The sequence below is a fragment of the Lentinula edodes genome (assembly GCF_021015755.1).
Source record: "Lentinula edodes strain Le(Bin) 0899 ss11 chromosome Unknown C8R40scaffold_18, whole genome shotgun sequence".
NCBI lineage: Eukaryota > Fungi > Basidiomycota > Agaricomycetes > Agaricales > Omphalotaceae > Lentinula > Lentinula edodes.
In genome coordinates this window covers 310,213-333,925 of record NW_025764324.1, presented here as the reverse complement: position 1 = coordinate 333,925, position 23,713 = coordinate 310,213, and the positions used below count along the sequence as shown (strand labels likewise).

At 44.7% G+C, this 23,713-nt stretch overlaps 5 non-coding genes across 5 annotated transcripts; 2 read left to right on the top strand and 3 right to left on the bottom strand.

The window, feature by feature from the left end:
* Positions 1 to 1,569: 1,569 nt before the first annotated feature.
* Positions 1,570 to 1,643, bottom strand: C8R40DRAFT_t135. The gene has a single exon. It is a non-coding gene; the product is annotated as a tRNA-Ile (tRNA).
* A 252-nt stretch (positions 1,644 to 1,895) lies between these two features.
* Positions 1,896 to 1,969, bottom strand: C8R40DRAFT_t134. The gene has a single exon. It is a non-coding gene; the product is annotated as a tRNA-Ile (tRNA).
* Positions 1,970 to 5,522: 3,553 nt separating this feature from the next.
* On the top strand, positions 5,523 to 5,596 carry C8R40DRAFT_t141. The gene has a single exon. It is a non-coding gene; the product is annotated as a tRNA-Ile (tRNA).
* A 5,653-nt stretch (positions 5,597 to 11,249) lies between these two features.
* On the top strand, positions 11,250 to 11,323 carry C8R40DRAFT_t142. The gene has a single exon. It is a non-coding gene; the product is annotated as a tRNA-Ile (tRNA).
* A 6,041-nt stretch (positions 11,324 to 17,364) lies between these two features.
* Positions 17,365 to 17,438, bottom strand: C8R40DRAFT_t133. The gene has a single exon. It is a non-coding gene; the product is annotated as a tRNA-Ile (tRNA).
* Between the last annotated feature and the right edge of the window lie 6,275 nt (positions 17,439 to 23,713).

Below are 23,713 nucleotides of genomic sequence, written 5' to 3'. Positions count from 1 at the left end.
CAATAGATGTGGTCAGATCTGTATGGATGTGTTGTGAGCTCTGTACAGTGGAGAGATCAGTGATAGTGGCGGAGCCATACCAGAAAATCCGTAATCTGAGACTCTAGAACGAAGCCTGTGGTCTGTACAGATGTAGGAGAGGCTGGTGGGGTGATGTTAGAGCTATCAGAGCTGTGGGGAGTGTGCAGATGTCCTACCCAAATCCGAAGATGGTGGGGGAAAGGAAGGAAGAAGGACAGAGTCAGATGACACTCCTGATCAAGCTAATCACAGGCCTCTGCTCGGAACTCCGGCACCTGTGACTGCCAGAAGTGTCCCATGACCTGCCTTGATCATCTGACAACAAGTTACCAAAACTTCGGAATTGCAAAGTCGAAGTTGGTGTGTAAAAGTACACACTGTCGGAGCAGTAGTAAAGATAATGACAAACGGATTGCATAGCGTTGTTCCTGACGTGTTCCTGCTGTAGTCCACCAACGCACGCGTGTATATAGCGCGAGGACGACGAGCTATAAATAAAACAAACTCGAAGCTCCAGAATAAAAAGTTGAGCATTCTCAAGAAAAAGTGTTCATAGTGTGAGATCTGATCAAGATATGAACAAGGTGATTGTTGGAGGTGATTGGGGGAGTGGTAATCGAGATATTAGCAGGTGGTGGTGATGGTAGGACAAAGGGAACAACAGCAATTAGATGTATTCATGTGCACTATTGAAGTGATGAACACAAGATCTAATTGCTGTGGTGTATCTGTTGTTTGCAGAGGCCTCCAGAAACGCTCCCTACCCTTGGAATCCGCCTTCATGTCGAAGCTCACAACACATCCATGCAGATCTGACCACATCTACTGCTTCATATCACCTCCAGATTGTCAGATCTTCGGATATCAGGGCTCTCAGTGCGCAGATCACCTCTGATCTTTCATTCTACTAGGTACTAACTGTTATCTGAGCAGATCTAGCTTGATCTGCGCTTTTTTCTTGTCACCCTCCCTCCCATCCCTCTATTGTACTTGTAATTTCATTTCATTTCTTCTTTTTCTTACACTGTACTTGTAGTATGCTACTTACTCCTTACCTCACCATGTACCTTGTAGTAGGGCACTTCATGATCCGCAATTTAGGGGCCCTTGGGCTCAAGTTTTGGCTAAACACACCTCCCCTGAGTGAAAACTAGCATAGGCTCTGTCACTTTAGCTTTATTGGCTTGAATGCTTTTCCTTTTGTTGTGGGGGTTAATGGGACAGTCCTCTTGCCAGTGAACCGCCTTTTTACCACACCACTTACAGTAGTCCTTAGGTTCCCCAGTCCTAACAGGAGCTCTGTAGTTATTCTTCTTCTTGTTAGAAGAGGATGCAGCCTGTGCAGCTCGATTCACAGACTGCTGCTCAGCGTGCTCTTGATTCTGCTGTTCTGCTAGGAATGCTGCAAGGATTTTCTCTTTATCGAGGTTATCCTGCATAACCTATGCCTATTTTCACTCATAGAGAAGTGTTTAGCCATAAACTGGGCCAAAGCCCCATTAAATTGAATGCATCATGTAGGTGTTAAAGTCATGACTGAAAACAAAGTGACCAGACTGGGGATTGAACCCAGGACCTTCTGGTTATATTCCAGATGCTCTAACCAACTGAGCTATCCGACCATGGTTCAACTAATGAGGCTTATGCATATGGTGACACTGACAGTCCAATCAACACTTTTAGGTCTTACACTATCTTCTGCCTTGGATGATATGGATATGTATAATCAGCATTTGCCCCTCATCAGGGTGTCAGGATTGGAATTAGTCATCAATCCTAACACACCCTCCCAATCTGACACACTTATGTAATCAATCACCCCGAGACTCACGCACGGGGCCCATAACCTGTTAAAGTCATGACTGAAAACAAAGTGACCAGACTGGGGATTGAACCCAGGACCTTCTGGTTATATTCCAGATGCTCTAACCAACTGAGCTATCCGACCATGGTTCAACTAATGAGGCTTATGCATATGGTGACACTGACAGTCCAATCAACACTTTTAGGTCTTACACTATCTTCTGCCTTGGATGATATGGATATGTATAATCAGCATTTGCCCCTCATCAGGGTGTCAGGATTGGAATTAGTCATCAATCCTAACAGTAGGGCCCTACAGGAAGGGTATGGTATGGTAAATAATATAAATGAAAACAGAAGTCTAAGTAAAAAATAAAATAACAAGGTTAGAGTGGAGTGAAATGGTTGAAAGTAAAGATGTGATGTGGGAGAGGAGGGAGGGTGACCAAAAAAGGACCAGATCAACCTAGATCTGCCCAAACATCAGTTGAAAACCATGTAAAACACCCATAAAAGATATCATAGACACACTGAGAACCCAGACCTCTAATCTATACACAAAAGACAAGGAAAAATGATGTTGAAGCTGTCAGAGCTATGTCAGGTCCTTGAATCTGAGGCTAGGCCTGTACAGATGAAAGGAGGACCTGGAGGGTGATGTTGAAGCTATCAGAGCTGTGGAAGAAAGCCAGTGTTCTCACCCAAATCACCAAAGTGGCAGGAGATGGTGGTGGTAAGAGAGAAAGGAAGAGCTGATGGGATCACATGATTCTGACCTTTTTCACACAGGCCTCTGCTCAGAAACTCTGGCACCTGACTGAAACAGAACACATGATCAACACATCACCTGATCCAACTGGCCCCATGTGAGGTGCTACCTGTACACATCTGAGGACAGAAGTGAGGTGTGACCTGTACACATGTTGAGAAGTGAGGTCTGGCCTGTACACAACTGAAGAAGTGAGGTGGAAACACCTGTACACAACTGAAGAGGTGAGGAACACAGCCTGTACACTTCTGTAAAAAATCAGGTGGAACCTGTACACATCTGAGGGTGAGACCCTGTACAGAAGTGAGGTAAAACCTGGAGAGAGAGAGATAAATCTGTACACAGCTGAAAAGTGAGGTTGTGGAGAAACCTGTACACATTTTCAGAAATGAGGAATATCTGTAGAGTTTTGGTGAGAGGAAGCAACTGAATATTCATGTACCTGTCAGAAGTGAGGAGGAGGCCTCCTGTACACTTCCAAGGTACTGAATGGAAGATTCAGTTGCTGGTGGGGATCTGTTGGTTTGCAGAGGCCTCCAGAAATGCTCCCTACCCTTGGAATCCGCCTTCATGTCGAGCAATGCACAGTTCAGAAGCATTCAAGTGGGAGGAAGCTATGAATGATGAAATCTCTGCTCATCTTGCTAATAACACTTGGGATATCGTTGACCTCCCACCAGGAGAGAAAGCAATTGGGTCTACTTGGGTATTCCGGATTAAACACAATGCTGATGGTTCTATTGAATGATTTAAAGCCCGCCTCTGTGCTCAGGGTTTCAGCCAAAGACCTGGTTTTGACTATTTGGAAACCTATGCTTCCACTCTGCGCTGGTCCTCATTACGTCTTGTCCTTGCTTTAGCAGCAATTGATGATATGGAGCTTCGCTCTGTTGACATCTCACATGCATTCATTAACTCGGACATCGACACCACCATCTATATGAAACAGCCAGAGGGATTCAAGCAAGGTGGACCAGAAAAAGTCTGCAGGCTAAACAAGTCCATTTATGGTTTGAAGCAGTCACCCCGTCTTTGGAGTGAGAAACTCTGTAGTGTTCTAGTCAAACTTGGCTTTAAACGCTTAGAGTCTGATCCTTGTGTCTACTTGTTTCAAAGAGGCAATATCAAGGTGATTGTACCAGTATGGGTTGATGATATCACTCTTGCTTGTAAAGATCCTGGTGTACTTGATAAGTTTGTCATTGAACTGTCAAAGGAGCTAAAACTCCGAGACTTGGGCGAAACCACCTTCTTGCTCGGCATAGGAATCAGGAGAGATCGTCCTAATCGAAAGTTGTATCTCAATGCGAAGCAATACATCATTCGGAAACTGGAAGAGTTCAGTATGCAAGACTCTAAACCAGTAAAGACTCCCTTGAACCCCACTGTCAGCCTCTCTAAAGAAGATAGTCCAAAGACACCAGAGGATAAAGAAGCAATGATTAATGTCCCCTACATGTCAGCTGTTGGCTCCCTACTGTTCCTGGCAATGATTCTTCGTGCAGACATCGCATTTGCCACTGGTGTTCTAACTCGATTCAACTCTAATCCCGGACCTGCACACTGGCTTGCTGTAAAGCACTTGCTACGCTATTTGAAGGGAACTATCGACTACGAGTTGGAACTGGGACCAGATCCTACTGCACCAGACTTGATCACAGCTATTAGTGATGCAGACTTGGGTGGTAACAAGGATAATGGGAAGTCAACAACTGGGTACATCATTAAGATTGGATCAGGTGCTGTCAGCTGGAGTAGTAAACTACAACCTGTGGTTACTCTATCCTCTACAGAAGCCGAATTTGTGGCATCTAATGCAGTGGGCAAAGAAGTGTTGGCAATTCGTTCTCTCCTCACCGAGCTTGGTTATAAAGTCGCATCACCTACCATTATCCATGTCGACAACCAATCCTCCATTCAAGTTGCTAAAAATCCGGAACATCACGGACGAATGAAGCACCTCGATCGGACTTTCTACTGGCTCAGAGAACAAGTCATTCATGGCAAACTTGCCCCTTCTTACCTGCCCACTGAGGATAATCCAGCAGACCTGCTCACAAAGGCCCTTGTAAAACAAAAGGTAGAGAAGTTCCGAACTATGATCGGACTTGTCAAACCTTCCACCTCCGACGATGAATAAGGATATACAGTGTTGGGGGGTTGTGAAAAGAGAAGAAGAAAAAGTTGTGAAAGTGATGGACTTGTGCTAGATTGCAAAAGTGTTCCATCTGTTGAGCATACTGTAGTGATAGAACACTTTCTACATACATTACACAGCGCTTCATCACTCCTAGTTATCACTGTAGTGACTTACTTAGTGTACAAAGTACTTACAGACATCATTACTTAGTTTTACAACTCATAACTTAGCTATTTCTTTAGTGTTACTGTAGTTAGTTAGTTTTCATAGGTGCGCACAATTGTGGACACCTATTATCACGCCTCATGCGTTTCTAGTACATACAAGACCAAACAAACATGTATTCCTACTATAGTTGAAAGATACAAATCAATCCTCACTCTATATTGACTTCTGTCATATCTACAGTGTTTATTGGAGTACTGAGCAACTATAAGGCTTGTAGTCCAACCTACTAGTCTTGTATTAAGGCATTGACAATCTGTGTACTGAGCTGGGTGGCATACTGCTTGGGTTAGCTGAAGGGCGCTCCAGTGTGTTTCAACTTCAACAAGTGCAGTCTCCTTCAACAGGTTATGGGCCCCGGAGCGCTAGCCTCGGGGATGATTGATTACATAAGTGTGTCAGATTGGGAGGGTGTGTTAGGATTCAATCCTGACACCCTGATGAGGTGTAAATGGTATTATGCAAAATTCCATCAACCAAGGCAAAAGAAGATAGTAAGTCCTTAAGAAGTGTTGTTTGGATGGCCACTGTTACCATATGTAAAGTCCTCATTAGTTGAACCAAGGTCGGATAGCTCAGTTGGTTAGAGCATCTGGAATATAACCAGAAGGTCCTGGGTTCAATCCCCAGTCTGGTCACTTTGTTCTCAGTCATGACTTTAACAGGTTATGGGCCCCGTGCTCTAAACTGTGCATTGATCTGTTGTTGTCCTTGCTTGTTCTTTACTTGTGCGCTCCCATCAGTACTCCTACTGTTGTGGTCTTTCCAACTACCTTCTGTCTATCTTGACTACTGTTAACAATGTCTTCTACAACCATCTCAACCACTCCATCATTTAAAGTCCTCACCAAGGACAACTACAATGACTGGCAGGGGAACATGAAAGCATCTCTGATGTCTCATGGGTTATGGAGACTAGTCAGTGGAAAGGAGAAACAACCCCCAGCCTCTGATACAGAGAAACTGGAGAAATGGGAACTTAAAGCTGAAAAGGCTGCTGGCTTGATTTATCTTGCTGTCAGTCCTGCTCAACAAGTTCCAATAAAGGCTCATCAAGAGGATCCTATTCGTATGTGGTCTATCCTGGAGAAGCAACATGTGTCCAAGAAGCCTGGTGCTAGGTTTAATGCCTATAATGCGCTCTTCACCATCACAAAGTCTGCTGATGAATCTCTAATGGATATGGCTGCTAGAGTTGAAGCTGCAATGGCTGATATTCAGAATCTGCGCCCTCCTGTTGCTCCTATTGCTGTCCAGTCAAATGGACTTCCTGCCCTCGGATTCACACTCGATTCCTTGGACTCTGAATTACAATCTATGGCTCTCATCCGTGCTCTACCAGAGGAATATAGGCACCTATCTTCAAACTTGCTTATGCAGGACAACCTCGATAAAGAGAAAATCCTCGCAGCATTCCTAGCAGAACAGCAGAATCAAGAGCACGCTGAGCAGCAGTCTGTGAATCGAGCTGCACAGGCTGCATCCTCTTCTAACAAGAAGAAGAATAACTACAGAGCTCCTGTTAGGACTGGGGAACCTAAGGACTACTGTAAGTGGTGTGGTAAAAAGGCGGTTCACTGGCAAGAGGACTGTCCCATTAACCCCCACAACAAAAGGAAAGGCATTCAAGCCAATAAAGCTAAAGTGACAGAGGTAGATGATGATGGGGTGACTGAAAGTGCTGGTTCAGCTACTGCAAGTTCTCTTTCTAATGTACTTTCTGCTTCATCATTTGCTGATACTATGGAATGGAATACAGACACAGGCGCCACTTCTCATATGACTCCACACAGAAACTGGATTCGAAACTATACTCCACATAGAGTTCCAATTCGACTTGCAGATCATACTGTTGTGTATTCTGAAGGAATGGGCGAGGTGCTTTTCACTCCTATTGTTGATGGCAAAGAAGCCAGACAAGTGTTATTTTCTAGAGTCTTACATGTACCTTCACTTAATAACAATCTCCTCTCTGTTCTATATCTCACCAAGCACAAAGGTTTTACTGTACAAATCCTAAAAGATACAATGGAGTTTACTCTTAATGGTTCTGTTCTATTTACTGCTTCAGTCAATAACAAATCAGTTGGTTATCTTAATGGTCTTACTATAAGTAATGGTACAGAGGATGAAAGTGCGCATATTGGTGGTACAACTCTGCCTCTGAATCTTGAGCTTTGGCATAGACGCTTCTTTCACTATAATTATGGTGATGTTAGCAAGCTGTCTAAGAATAAGATGGTTGAGGGCTTTAAACTCGAGTCTAGTGCAAAACCAGACCCAGTATGTGAACCTTGTCTTGGGGGAAAGATGCATGCAAATCCCTTCCCCAGTACTGAGACCCGCGCTTCTGAAGTGTTGGAACTTGTCTTTACGGATGTACATGACACTGGTATCATCTCACATGAAGGCTACCGCTATTGGATTCCGTTCATCTGCGATAAGGCACGCTTTAGAGCAGTAATACCGATGAAGAAAAAGAGTGATGCATTTGCTGCATTCAAGCGGTTCAAGGCCTGGGCTGAGAAGGTTACTGGATTAAAAGTCAAGATACTCAGACACGATAAAGGTGGAGAGTATATATCCAAGGAGTTTGAAAAGTTCTTACAAGATGAAGGGATTGAAGTACAACGCACGGCTAGAAATCGACCTCAGCAAAATGGAGTCGCTGAAAGGCTGAATAGGACATTGGCGGAACTACTGACTGCTATGCTGCTGGAATCGGGTTTACCAAAGACATTCTGGGTGGAATGCCTGGCTGCGCTTGTTTATGTGTTGAACCGTTGCCCAACATCAGCTGTTCCAGATGTGACTCCGTATGAAGTCTTCTACAAGAAGAAACCTAATGTGGAGAATCTTCGGGTATGGGGATGCATGGCCTATGTGCATGTTCAAAAGGACAAGAGACTACACCTTGGTTCTCATATGGAAAAGTGTGTGTTCATTGGGTACCCTGAGGGAGTTAAAGGATGGAAGTTCTGGAACCCTGTCACCAAGAAGGTTATCATCAGTGAACGTGCAGACTTCGATGAACGATACATGTACGCATCCAAATCACCAGATAAACCAACTCTTCGTAAAGACTATGTTCCTCCTGAGACTACTCCGAAACAACAACCTCTTAAAGTGACTTCGAGTGCCCCCAATGAATTATTCACTCTGCCAATCCCTATTGATGAATCTGAATCAGACTCTGAATCCAACTCCGAAGTTGATAAGGGCAATGCGCCTAACTCGCCTCGACTCGAACATACACCTGGTCCGGATATTCCTGTGACTGAGGATGAATCTGATGAGCAACCAATTGCTATACGACGCCCCGTACGAACTCGGAAACCTCCGGGTGAATGGTGGAAAACCAAACCATCCACATCTCGTGTTCCTGCCAATAATGATGACTCTGATAATTCTAATGACGACTACTACGGGGATGCAGAACTTGCAGCATCAACCACTATCCAAGTGGAACCTCGAAATTATAGAGAGGCAATGCACAGTTCAGAAGCATTCAAGTGGGAGGAGGCTATGAATGATGAAATCTCTGCTCATCTGGCAAACAACACTTGGGATATAGTAGATCTACCACCAGGGGCAAAAGCAATTGGATCAACTTGGGTATTCCGTATTAAACACAATGCTGATGGTTCTATTGAACGATTTAAAGCCCGCCTCTGTGCTCAGGGTTTCAGCCAAAGACCTGGTTTTGACTATCTAGAAACCTATGCTTCCACTCTACGCTGGTCTTCATTACGTCTCGTCCTTGCTTTAGCAGCCATTGATGATATGGAGCTCCGCTCTGTTGACATCTCACATGCTTTCATTAACTCGGACATTGACACCACTATCTACATGAAACAGCCTGAGGGATTCAAGCAAGGTGGACCAGAAAAAGTCTGCAGGCTAAACAAGTCCATTTATGGTTTGAAGCAGTCCCCCCGTCTTTGGAGTGAGAAACTCTGTAGTGTTCTAGTCAAACTTGGCTTTAAACGCTTAGAGTCTGATCCTTGCGTCTACTTGTTTCAAAGAGGCGATATCAAGGTGATTGTACCAGTATGGGTAGATGATATCACTCTTGCTTCTAAAAACTCTGGTGTCCTCAATAAATTCGTCATTGAACTATCCAAGGAGCTCAAACTCCGAGATCTAGGCGAAACTACCTTCTTGCTTGGCATAGGAATCAGGAGAGATCGTCCTAATCGAAAGTTGTACCTCAATGCGAAGCAATACATCATTCGTAAACTGGATGAGTTTGGCATGCAGGACTCTAAACCTGTCAAGACTCCCCTTAACCCCAACGTCACGCTCTCCAAAGAAGATAGTCCACAAACACCAGAGGATAAAGAAGCTATGATTAATGTCCCCTACATGTCGGCTGTTGGCTCCCTATTGTTCTTGTCTATGATCATTCGCGCTGACACCGCTTATGCTACTGGTGTTCTAACTCGATTCAACTCTAATCCCGGACCTGCACACTGGCTTGCTGTAAAGCACTTGCTACGCTACTTGAAGGGAACTATCGACTACGAGTTGGAACTAGGACCAGACCCTACTGCACCAGACTTGATCACAGCTATCAGTGATTCAGACTTGGGTGGTAATAAGGACAATGGGAAGTCAACAACTGGGTACATCATTAAGATTGGATCAGGTGCTGTCAGCTGGAGTAGTAAACTACAACCTGTGGTTACTCTATCCTCTACAGAAGCCGAATTTGTGGCATCTAATGCAGTGGGCAAAGAAGTGTTGGCAATTCGTTCTCTCCTCACCGAGCTTGGTTATAAAGTCGCATCTCCTACCATTATCCATGTCGACAACCAATCCTCCATTCAAGTTGCTAAAAATCCGGAACACCACGGACGAATGAAGCACCTCGATCGGACTTTCTACTGGCTCAGAGAACAAGTCATTCATGGCAAACTTGCCCCTTCTTACCTGCCCACTGAGGATAATCCAGCAGACCTGCTCACAAAGGCCCTTGCAATTCCAAAGGTAGACAAGTTCCGAACTATGATTGGACTTGTCAAACCTATAACCTCCGACGATGAATAAGGATATACAGTGTTGGGGGGTTGTGATAAGAGAAGAAGAAAAAGTTGTGAAAGTGATGGACTTGTGCTAGATTGCAAAAGTGTTCCATCAGGGGGTTGTGTTGAGCATACTGTAGTGATAGAACACTTTCTACATACATTACACAGCGCTTCATCACTCCTAGTTATCACTGTAGTGACTTACTTAGTGTACAAAGTACTTACAGACATCATTACTTAGTTTTACAACTCATAACTTAGCTATTTCTTTAGTGTTACTGTAGTTAGTTAGTTTTCATAGGTGCGCACAATTGTGGACACCTATTATCACGCCTCATGCGTTTCTAGTACATACAAGACCAAACAAACATGTATTCCTACTATAGTTGAAAGATACAAATCAATCCTCACTCTATATTGACTTCTGTCATATCTACAGTGTTTATTGGAGTACTGAGCAACTATAAGGCTTGTAGTCCAACCTACTAGTCTTGTATTAAGGCATTGACAATCTGTGTACTGAGCTGGGTGGCATACTGCTTGGGTTAGCTGAAGGGCGCTCCAGTGTGTTTCAACTTCAACAAGTGCAGTCTCCTTCAACACCATCAGGGGGTTGTGTTGAGCATACTGTAGTGATAGAACACTTTCTACATACATTACACAGCGCTTCATCACTCCTAGTTATCACTGTAGTGACTTACTTAGTGTATAAAGTACTTACAGACATCATTACTTAGTTTTACAACTCATAACTTAGCTATTTCTTTAGTGTTACTGTAGTTAGTTAGTTTTCATAGGTGCGCACAATTGTGGACACCTATTATCACGCCTCATGCGTTTCTAGTACATACAAGACCAAACAAACCTGTATTCCTACTACAGTTGAAAGATACAAATCAATACTCATACTATATTGACTCTGGTCATTGTTACTGTGTTTATTGGAGTACTGAGCAACTACAAGACTCTGTAGCACAACCTACTGAGCTTGTATTAAGGCATTGACATTCTCTGCACTGAGCTGGGTGGCATACTGTTTGGGTTAGCTGAAGGGCGCTCCAGTGTGTTTCAACTTCAACAAGTGCAGTCTCCTTCAACACAGATTGGGAGGGTGTGTTAGGATTCAATCCTGACACCCTAATGAGGTGTAAATGGTATTATGCAAAATTCCATCAACCAAGGCAAAAGAAGATAGTAAGTCCTTAAGAAGTGTTGATTGGATGGCCACTGTTACCATATGTAAAGTCCTCATTAGTTGAACCAAGGTCGGATAGCTCAGTTGGTTAGAGCATCTGGAATATAACCAGAAGGTCCTGGGTTCAATCCCCAGTCTGGTCACTTTGTTTTCAGTCATGACTTTAACAAAGTTATGAGTTGTAAAACTAAGAAATGAAGTCTGTAAGTACTTTGTACACTAAGTAAGTCACTACAGTGATAACTAGGAGTGATGAGGCGCTGTGTAATGTATGTAGAAAGTGTTCTATCACTACAGTATGCTCAACAATTAGGACAACTGAGGACAGTTGGATTCTTTAGTTTGGGGAAGGAGGATATCGATTTGATTGAAAATTTACAAAATTTCAATTAGACTAATAGTTTTGCAATTACATTGAATGGTATTGCGAACGCAGTGACCCAGAATTGATCAAAGCGATTATACAGAAGGACAAAATAAGCGGAATGAGTAAAGAAACTGCGATCAGAACCTGAAAGTGGAGTTGAGAATACCTTCCGACGTTGTTATGATCAATGGCGAACGGAGATCGACTTGAGCACTCAGGACAATGAAGACAGGAAAGTCTTGCGGTCCTGATCTCGCATGAAAAGTTCATGCCAGGATCCGGAATGGAGTTTTACTTTGAACCCCTATTCAAAGGTGGAACTCAGAATTGGTTCGATAATTCGCAAGCACTCATTCAGATTAAAACATGAATTGAGAATGAGCAAGAGCAGCTCCTCAATCAAAGTAAATGGGATAAACCAAGTACTTTGTCTAAAACTTAGGTTCACTCATTCAAATTAATATGAAAGTGAGCATAAAAGCTCATAAATTGATATGTACAAGATAGCAGTAAAGCTATCCACAACTAAAGCAATAGGTAAATGTACCTACAAGAAATACAAGAAAATACAAAAAAAAAATATTAGACTAATAAATCTAATAAAGTGAAATGGTCTCGAGCGACCGGTGGTCCTGAAAAGGTCCATAGATGAGATATTGGGTTGAAAAACCCGGATGACATGACCGCGAGTGGTCAGCTATAATGAAATATGCAGGTTAAAAAACCCGTCCGTCCGTGTGTGCATAAGAAAAACAAAATTAAAATAATAAAAAGAAAACGACGCCACGACCCCAAGGAACCAGCCACGATTAGAGAGTCTGCGCTGGCTCTGCCCCCTTTTCAGGAGACAGAGCTGGCTCGGCCAGACTCTCGATTGCAGGAAGATCCAATTCCATTGGAATGGATCCCCCTACTTGACTGCTGGCACCCTCGTCCGCAGACCCCCTCTCGACTTCCTTGAGGCCTTCCAAAGCCTCGGTAGCAGAATCCGGAGGCGGGGAAGACTCGACCAGGTGTCCGTGTTCATCGATATGCGCCGTTGATTCGCCGGAATGGATGCTGCGTAGCAGATCGATCCATTCCCCCGGAGTTCGATTGTCGAAGTCCAGTCCACTCAAATTGAATGGACGGGGCCAACGGAATAGAGTGGCCATAAGGGTCCACTCATTTAGACTAATCGCCCGACGATTGGGCTCGGCGGCCTTGAGTGCTTCCAGTACGACGATAGGGTCCTCTCCGGCATTCTGCAGATCCAAGACGGATCGCAAGAAGAGGTCCCGCGTGGAGTCGAAAAGAGACTCGAGCTGTTTCAATTGGTCGTTCAAGTCGATGGCTCGTCGTAATGAAATTGCTAGATCTAAATAAAATCGAATGAATTAAATTAAATAAATCAAATGAAATTGAATAAAGATGGACTTACTATGCGTACTGCTAGTAGAGGCCTTATGGAGCGCGTTGAGCGCGTCCATAGCCAGCTCCACATCCAAGGACCCCAAGCACTTCAAACTCCGTGAGGAGCAGGCTTGACATTTGTACCCGGGTAGTGGAGCCGAATTTGCTTCCAAATCCCCTTGAGCAAGCGCCGAAACGCAAGCTTGACTGGGAATGGAAGGCTATATAAAATAAAGCCATATTAGCAATTAAATTAAAATAAGAAATTGAAAAACAACTTACGTCGCGGATTACCCAGTTAACTTGCATCAAGTCCTGCATCGTGAAACGAGCGTTTTGAGTCTCCAAAATGGAGCCCAGCTCGACGAAGTCAGGATTGATTGTAAGAAGAGGGTTTTCTCGAGTTAAGGCAGCGCTATTCTATTAAATTAATATAGTTAGCATTTGGAATGAATCAAATTGAATAACAACGACTTACCCTGGCATGAGCAAATCTGGGAAAGGGTGTGAAGGCACCAGTTGACTGCTCAGGGAGCCGTAATCGTCCTTGAGAGTCCGCCAGAAGTACCGGTTGGAAGGTATTATCCGGGGAACGCTCAGGAACGGGCTTCGCTGCAGCCTTAGACACTCGTTTGGGGACGGTCACCCGTTTAACGGGACGACGAGGCAGTGAAGCTACAATCGAATTAAATTAATAAAATGAGACGAAAAATGAAGAATAAAAATTCTACCAGATATGGAAGATGTCGTTTTGAGGCGTTTTGGAGGAGGGGCAATATCCTCATCCTCAGCCTCATCTTCAGACTCAACTTCATTGGAAGTTGAGCCCTCGTCAGTGACAACGATTTGTCGCGCTTTTCCTTTTGAGGCAATCGAAGTATTTTTCCTCGAACGAGGAGGGAGTCGAATCCTTTTGTAAGCCATACCAGCAGGAAGGGGACGATCAGCCTTAGAATCTTCAACTACCTTGACGGTAGTTTTGGATTTAGGCTCCCCTTTACCTATGGAAACCTTTGTAGACGAAGAGGCTACGGGAGCTGAGCCTGCGGAAGGGAACCCACTCAAGAGTTCGTTATCCGAGTCTTTTGAACGGGCGGAACGGGGAGAAGCAACTGAGTGAAAAGAATGGATAAATAAAACAAAAATCTATGAATTAAAGTTATAACTCACGAAACGAGGAGGCATCGGCCTTGAGGTTCTCTAACTCCCGATTCCTTCTAATTAATCGTGGAGGAGCTACGAGCGCTTTGGAAACAGAGGTTGAAGATTGGATCTCCAAGGGTGGTGAGGAAGTAGTGGCCTTCAGTGCAACCGCCGATGATTCTTTGCCACGTAATGAGGCAAAAACATCCAAATCCTTAGACGAAACCATACGCATCATTGCGCTTCCCTCACGAAAGCGTAAACAAAACGGAATTGGAATAGCAGGGAATCGTTCAAATTTGTGAACACCCTGTAAATTAAATTAAATGAGAATGAAGAGAATGTAATAGAAAAGGAACACTTACTTCAGCTGAAGAACGGTGCTCCAGTGGAACCCCCCATTGTTGCGTCAGGTTGTCACGAAGAAAAATTGGAAGATCAAGAGATAGGGATTCTGCCGACAATAAAACTTGCTCCGCGAATAAAGGGCAATTAGCCCGACCGATCCAGAAGTCCCGAATATAAACCTAGTGAAAACCATTAATATAAACAATGTAGGAGGGGTTTTCAGTTACGCACCAGAAATGGTGCAACCTCCTCAAAAACATTGTAAATCTCCGACTCTGTTGGAGGTGAATCATCTACCAAATCCTGCAAAGTTCGAACTGCCATTTGGGCAGAACAATACAGATCCAAGCCTGATGCTACTGACAAGGGGCGCAAAGTCTCGGAAGGAAAGCAAAATGGAAGTAAAGGGCGAGGATATGAAAAGGCCGGAAAGGAACCAGATCCATCGTAATCCGGGGAATGTTGAGAATCAAGCAAAGGAGGAGAATAATCTCCCGCCTGAAGGCGTTGGAAAACTGCGCTTTCGAAAAATAGAGGAAGTGTTGATTTAGATTGAATACCCGCCAGCATCACTTGGGCCTCCATTAGAGAGCATGGTAGACGCGTGGAAGAGGCCGAAGCTCGAGTTTGACTCGAGGTCGAAGCCATTTTGACGAACGAGATGAAAGAAAGGAATAAAGAGGGAAAACGGACTTCAACGAAAAATTTCATTGAACCCCGTGCCCCGAACCAAATAAGCGTACACACTGAATCAGTGCGTACGTCAGAGCAGTTTTCCGTGAAATGGAAGCTCGTTCTGTGACTAGCTGATGAAAAGATTGTGAATTAAATTTTCGAAATGTGATACGAATACCGAAAAAGTATTCAATTCAAATTGAGCGCTAAACTGTTACGATTCGTAGCAGGCGTGTGAATAAATTGATAAGATGAGCGCTAGAAACCCATTTGAGGGCATCCAAATTGATTGGAGAGCACGGAGAAGTAGAGATCCAAACCCAGTGATTTACATTAAAAGGAGATATAGTCTTGTCGAATCAATCTAATAACAGATTGGGTATCCTTTCCCTATACAAAACTACGGATGACCGAGGACGGTCAAATTCTTTAGTTTGGGGGGGATGACACGCCTAAATTTTGGCTAGACGTCTATGCTGTGAATTGTGACATTTTCACGTATAGATTTGTATCAAGAGGACTGTAATTGAGACCCAGATTGACAGTCAAAGTCGATACTGAATCAGTCTAATAAGTTGAAGGGACCATATACCCATACTACCACAAGTTGGTTAGTTTACCCATCCCCGATACTACCTACGGATAGCAGTCTACCTGTTTGTCAAGCAGGATTATACCAGACTCGGACTACATCCGAAGGATGACCATTCACGTATGACATACCAAGGGTATTCTTATTGGACCTTACACTGGCAGGAGTTTGGAAGAACTTACTCAAGTGACCATGAACCGAGGATTGACTCGAAATGACTTTCTAGAACTCAGGAATTATCAAATACTCCTTCTAGAACGAGATCATGCATTAATCTAAAAAGACTGCGATTTAGTCTAATAGACCAATCAAGTTGCATGGTTGAGGAAAATGACTAGAAGAACGATCGAAGTACTGCGAGGCTCCGAAGACATATCAAATGAATGTCAAAGAGTCCTGATGTAGAAAACATTGAAGAATGCAATTAAATGAATACAATGCGTAACTCCCTTGATAGAGTATAGGCACAATGGGTGTCTGTTGAAAGAGAGAAGCAATTAGTTTAATCCAGATGAATCAGATTGATAGGATTAGAATTGAGGAGAGCTGATTTGCCTCCGGACGAGATGACAAACGATCGAAGTAAGTGTTGAACCGCAATGACAGTTGAACACCATTCGAGTCATTCTCTAAAAGCAATTAAATTAAATGAATATTGAAGTACCTACCTATGTTTGGAGGTATACTAGAATCTTGGAACCAATATGGACCAAATAAGGACATGTAGATTCGAATTAAATGGTATCTGACTGAGTGTAGAAGTTTCCTTGCGGTTCCGAACGTTTATTGTATTAAATTAATTGTACTATGCGACTCTATATTCTGTATGTATAAATAGCGATCCGATGTATCTGGAATACAAGTGATTTTGGGACGACGTTGCAGTGCTAATCCGTAAAAAGGAAAGACACACTCCCGCCAGACTGAAACTTCTTCGCTAGCAGCCATTCGGGCCCGGCACTTGTGAGTATAGGAACGTCGTGTTCTGCTCCTTGTGACTGCGAGAAGTCTATCCAGTTGTTGGGTATTCTTCGAACTTAGGATCAGTCGTTGGTCTTAAGGGCAAATCACGCTGTGTGGTTGTGCCAGCACATAGTTCTAGCCCTCCGTAGGGGTCTGTGTGTTTCGGTTTTAATTTACTTTGATTCAAACCCCCAATTCTTGATATACCCAAATCAATACAAACCAAAGCACAAATCGTGCTGAATCTACCTTGATCAAAGGAATATATCGAATCCTTAGAACGATTCAAATTGATTGATCAAAGCTTCGTACTTAGCTCTCAAAGCTTTGCGGAACCTTTGCCAACGCTACCCCTTGCTATTAAATAAATTTGATAGCAGTGAACTCGCATATTGTGTATTAGATTGGTTGGTTGGAGTGCCCATTAGATTCCTTCCTTTCTCTTTCACACAAAAACGAGGCAAGCTCGTTACCGGTTCCGAGGAAGGTTAAGGACATTCAGTCCTTCCTGGGTTTTGCAAACTTCTATCGTCGTTTTATTTATAATTACAGTGATATCGTTGTGCCAATGACTCGGCTTACCCGAAAAGGCGCTCCCTGGATCTGGGACAGCAGCTGTCAAGAGGCCTTCGAAAATCTCAAAACTGCTTTCACTTCTGCGCCAATACTGGCCCATTGTGTTAAAGTCATGACTGAAAACAAAGTGACCAGACTGGGGATTGAACCCAGGACCTTCTGGTTATATTCCAGATGCTCTAACCAACTGAGCTATCCGACCTTGGTTCAACTAATGAGGACTTTACATATGGTAACAGTAGCCATCCAAACAACCCCTTTAGGACTTACTATCTTCTTTTGCCTTGGTTGATGGAATTTTGCATAATACCATTTACACCTCATCAGGGTGTCAGGATTGAATCCTAACACATTGGGAGCCGAATCGCCCACTTATCGTGGAGACCAATGCTTCCGATTACGCCATTGCGGCTATTCTTTCCATCCAATATGCTGATGGTGAAATTCATCCTCTAGCCTTCCTTTAACGCTTCACGCGGCGGAACTTAACTACGATACCCACAACAAAGAGCTACTGGCTATCTTCAAGGCCTTTAAAGCTTGGCGTCATTATCTGGAAGGCTCGGGTGATCCGGTGGACGTCGTCACCGATCACAAGAATCTTGAGTATTTTTCTACTACCAAGGTTCTCACACGCCGACAGGTCCGATGGTCTGAATTTTTGCATCAATTTAATATGGTCATTCGCTTCCGACCGGGGAAACTTGGCGAGAAACCTGATTCAATAACTAGACGCTGGGACGTCTACCCTAAAGAGGGGGATATTGGCTACGCCCAAGTGAACCCTCATAACTTTCATCCTATCTTTACTAACGAACAACTCACTGCATCTCTTCGAGCTACCTTCCTGGAAGGCCCGGCTTTACGAGCCTCAATTATCATGGATATCGAAGCCCTACACCAGGCAATCATCCTCGCCCTTCCTGCCGACCCGAGCTCCGTTGTTGGTTTGGAACTTGCTAAAGATCCTTCCAATGAACGTTGGAGCTTAGGTAGTGACAAGCTACTACGCCTTGACGACCGTATTTATGTCCCTAATCATGGCAACCTTCGCCTTCAAGTCCTCTGCTATTTCCATGATCATCCACTCTCCGGCCATTTCGGCCAGAACTGCACTCTAGAAGCTGTACGTCGTCAGTACACCTGGCCCAAGGTCAGAGACTTCGTACGGGACTATGTGACTTCTTGCACTATCTGTGGTCGCAACAAACCTCGCCGTCATCGGCCTTACGGATTGTTGAAACCTTTGCCGGTTCCGGTCCGACCATGGGATTCCATCTCCATGGACTTCATTGAGCAACTGCCAATGTCGAATGGTTATACAGCTATCCTCATCGTCGTGGATCGATCTTCCAAGCAAGCTATATTTATTCCAACTTACGACACCGTTACTTCTGAACAACTAGCTGAGCTTTTTGTTATTCATGTCTTCTCTAAGCATGGTGTTCCTAATCATGTCACTTCTGATTGTGGTTCCGAATTTGTTTCGGCGTTTTTCCGGGCCCTCAGTAAAGCACTTTCTATGGAACTTCATTATACCTCTGGATATCATCCGGAAGCCGATGGGCAGACCAAGCGCGTCAATCAGACTCTCGAGCAGTACATCAGGATTTATTGCTCCTACCAACAAGATGACTGGTCACCTTTACTCCCGATCGCCAAGTTCGCCTATAACAACGCTCCCAATGCTTCCACTGGTATTACTCCATTCTTTGCTAACAAAGGTTACCATCCAAATATCACCGTTTGGCCCAAGGTCGACATGAAGTCTGATCTAGCCAGAGACTTCATCGTCAATCTCAATGAACTCCACGCTTTCCTTTAAGAGGAAATCCTCCTAGCTCAATCTCATTTCAAGGAACAAGCTGACAGGAAAAGAATCTCGCACCCGGAATTCCCGATCGGCTCCGAAGTATTTGTTTTGGCTAAGCATATTCGATCTACTCGTCCTACTGAAAAATTCTCTGAAAAATATCTTGGTCCTTTCAAGGTCATCAGTCGACCTGGTACTCTGTCTTATGAGCTCAAGCTCCCAGATTATCTTCGCCGGATTCATCCGGTCTTCCACGTCTCACAGCTGGAGCCGGTCACGCCGAACCCGTTCCCGAATCGTACTCAATCTCCTCCACCTCCAATTGAAGTTGATGGTGAAGAGGAGTACCACATTGCCGAAATCCTTGACTCCAAGTATAAACGTTGTCCTCTACGTTATTACATTCGGTGGGCCAGTTACGAAGGTACCAACGATGAATTTTCCTGGGTTGCTGCTGATGAGTTACATGCTGACGAACTGGTACCCGCATTCCACGCTCGATACCCTCTGAAACCTGGACCTTGATCACAAAAAATCACTTTATTCCTTTCCCCGTTTCCGCCGAGCTCTGCCGAAGTTTACTTTGTGCATTTAGAGGGTAAACACGATGATAGTAAATTGAGTGTTTATCTCTCTCTCTTAATTACTTATCTTCCTTCAATCTACTGTTTCACTTATGTTTTCCTTCACACTTAAACTACTTATACTTCGAACTATTTACTTCTTACGCCGCCTCGCGGCCCATTCGCTTTCTGATTTCAAGATGCAATAATATTTTTATATACAAACAAAACATCGAAAAATTTTTACAACAGGGCAGAAGGCTACAAGAAGTTACAAGAAAGGCCGAGGGGCCGAGGTCGATGTCCGTGATACTACTACTCTACCACTTCCTTCTCCTTCCCTTTCTCCGAGGCCACCGCCTTTGCCATCGTTGGCTCCGGCGCCTCCCCTTCTCCCTCTGCCTCCATCCCTCCTCCTTCTTCTTCTTCCTCTCCTTCTCCATCTGCCTCCATTACCTGCTTCACTTCCTTCTCCTTCTCCTCTTCTTCTTCTTCTTCTTCGTCACTTTCTCCCACAATCCTCCGCCGTTTCAGCGGGCGCCGCCGTTCGGTAATCCGCCTCGACGGTCCCGCCATTGCCGTTCCTTCTCCCATACCCATCATGGCCATCCTTGTCTCCATGGCTATCAAGCGGGCATGGTCGTCTTCCTGCCTCCTCAACGGCTGGCGGAGGTACTGGTGAGTCTTTGAGTCCGCCTCCCGTAGCGCCCGGAGGTCGGCGAGACTCTGAGCCATTTGGCTCTCCATGACGGTGATACGCTCGCCGGACCCGCCTTCCCGCTGCTTCGAAGTCGTGGGGCGCCCCAAGTAAGAGCACCTCACTTTGGCGTCATGACAGGGCTTACAGATGATAGAGCTCCGCTTGCCTGCCTGCATCTGGCAAGGGAGTTTCTTGGCCTTGCACCATTCGCAAGGTGCTCGGTCTTCTTCGTCGTCGTCATCGTCATCCCCGTCATCCCCGTCGTCGGGATCCCCGCCTACCGGCTATAAACAGAACGTTAGTAAAGGGGGTTGGAACCAGAAACCTGACACTCACTTGGGCCTTTGTCTTACCTTTTCCTTTCGTTACTCGTCGAACTTCCACCACGGGCCTCCTGGGGGAAGCGGACATCTCACTTGGAGAAGTCCCCCTTTGACTTCTGGCAGTCGCCGCCTCGGCCAAAAGCCTCCTCCGCTCCAAAACCTCTTCCTCTTGCTGACGAGCCCGAAGGGCCCGTTCTCGCGCCTCCTGCGCTGCCCTTTCTCTGGCTGCTGCTGCTCTTGCAGCCTTCTCTTCTGCGGCCTTCTTTGCCGCCGCCGCCCTTATTCTCTCCACTCATTCCTGCGCCTTGCGGATGATGTCATCCTCATCTTCCTCTTCCAAACCTTCCTCATCGTGGGCGGTGAGGTCGATGGGCGGTGTGGGGGCAGGCCGTGACCTTGAAGGTCCGGCGGTCAAAGATTTGTTGGTGGTGGTGGTGATAGTTCGGCTTGTTGACATTTTAGTGGACTTAGAAGTTTTGGGAACTTAGGCCCTTAACAGCAAAACCCTGGGCCTTTTATGGGGCAAAACTGTGCACGGACCAGCGAAAATTTTTCTTCAAATTGTACTCGGCTTACGGTGAACCAACGAAATTTCCCTGATGACTAAAGGGATAATTGCGGGTGCTAACGGGATATAAAATTTCCTCTCTGGTGACTAATAGTATTGCCCAATACTAATGGCTTTCGAGGGCTCAAGCCTAAGAGGGGGATACTGTCAAGTCCATGCCTCGGGCCTCCATTCCGCCGCTCGGTACTCCGAAGATCCACTCTTTATTGTAATCTCTTCTTATTGTTCTTTCTTGCTACACATACCCTTTCGTTCTAGTCTCCCCTTATTGTCTTTTGCTCTACCCTGCAGGTACTACTCGTATAGCTCCTAGTAGTTAGTCTGGCGCTCCGCACTGCTGCGCCGTTCCATAGATATAAATACTGCCTGTACGCTACTGTAGTTCCTCAGTTTAATTATCAACTTAGATCTCCCTTCTCAACTTAGCTCTTCTCTAAGTCTTCAGGCTCAACGCCTTGAAGTACATTCCACTTGACCTTAGGACTTAAACATTCTCTGGTCTGCTCCTCGTCATCGGCGTTACCGCCGCTCCGACTTGGCTGCTACTTAGCTCCTCCCTCTATACTCTCGATCTCCGGGGACTAATGGCGTAACGGCGGTGTTGTTAATAACTTCACTACTGTCCCACTCGTCTTCCGCACTTAGACACCTTGTGGCCCTGGCACGGTTTCACAGTGTACATGATCTTAACACAAACCCGTCACTCAGAAACTCCCTTTCTCACGTACCCAAATACAACTGGCTATTGACCGAATATCCCCATCCTCATCTTTTGACAACCTCCTATGGACGGTCATGCTCGCTACAGGTTTCTATGGTCTGTTATGACTCACAGAAATGACCATGAAGGATAACCCTCAGCTGCGTAACCCCAGGAAATACACGTGGTGTTTGTCAGCACAAATCTCAGACAATTTCTACAGCTTCCTTCTTCTCACTCACAAAGCAGATACCACATTCCAAGGAAACTGAGTCCTTATCAACAATCACAACACATGCCAGCTCTTCGTCAACTACCTTGCCTGAAGAGATTCCAAATTCCCCATCAACCCATACCTGTGGCTACACAAGAATGGGACTGTCCCCACTCGACATTGGTTCATGACTCAATTGCGCAGTCTTTTTCCTGATAGGGATTTTGCTGGTCAGTCCATGCATGCAGGTGGTGCTACTGCATTGGCTGAAGACGGTGCTCCTCCTCACGTCATTTAAGCAGCAGGTTGCTGGGCTAGTGAAACTTTTCAAATATATATCTGAAAACATCCAATTCTCCTTCAGGCAATGCTTCATAACTCCAACTAACCTATCCAATGCTTCAACCACCTTCTTTCTCACATTACCATTTTTTGATGTGTTGAATACACTTGGGGCCCCTGCGTGGGCTGCTTACTGCCTAAATGGAGAACTTTCGAATGAGACAATGTGATTAGTTGGACTTGATGATTTATAATTATGGAAATCTAATTGCTCGGTAAGCAAGGTGTCACAGTGCACTTTTTCTTTCTCACCCGACGTCTCTAGCATCTCAATGAGATGGCACCGCAGTGCATCAGTACCACCCTCCGCAGAGGTCAAATTTGGTAGTACATGATTCCAGGTGTAGCATCACCAATCTCTGCAGAGATTTTAAATGTCTCCAGGGAGGCACAGCTTTCCGCTAACGAGCTTGCCTCGTTTTTGTGTGAAAGAGAAAGGAAGTAATCTAATGGGCACTCCAACCAACCAATCTAATACACAATATGCGAGTTCACTGCTATCAAATTTATTTAATAGCAAGGGGTAGCGTTGGCAAAGGTTCCGCAAAGCTTTGAGAGCTAAGTAAGAAGCTTTGATCAATCAATTTGAATCGTTCTAAGGATTCGATATATTCCTTTGATCAAGGTAGATTCAGCACGATTTGTGCTTTGGTTTGTATTGATTTGGGTATATCAAGAATTGGGGGTTTGAATCAAAGTAAATTAAAACCGAAACACACAGACCCCTACGGAGGGCTAGAACTATGTGCTGGCACAACCACACAGCGTGATTTGCCCTTAAGACCAACGACTGATCCTAAGTTCGAAGAATATCCAACAACTGGATATACTTCTTGCAGTCACAAGGAGCAGAACACAATGTTCCTATACTCACAAGTGCTGGGCCCGAATGGCTGCTAGCGAAGAGGTTTCAGTCTGTTGGGAGTGTGTCTTTCCTTTTTATGGATTAGCACTGCAACGTCGTCCCAAAATCACTTGTATTCCAGATACATCGGATCGCTATTTATACATACAGAATATAGAGTCGCACAGTACAATTAATTTAATACAATAAACGTTCGGAACCGCAAGGAAACTTCTACACTCAGTCAGATACCATTTAATTTGAATCTACATGTCCTTATTTGGTCCATATTGGTTCCAAGATTCTAGTATACCTCCAAACATAGGTAGGTACTTCGATATTCATTTAATTTAATTGTTTTTTGGAGAATGACTTGAATAGTGTTTAACTGTCATTGCTGTTCAACACTT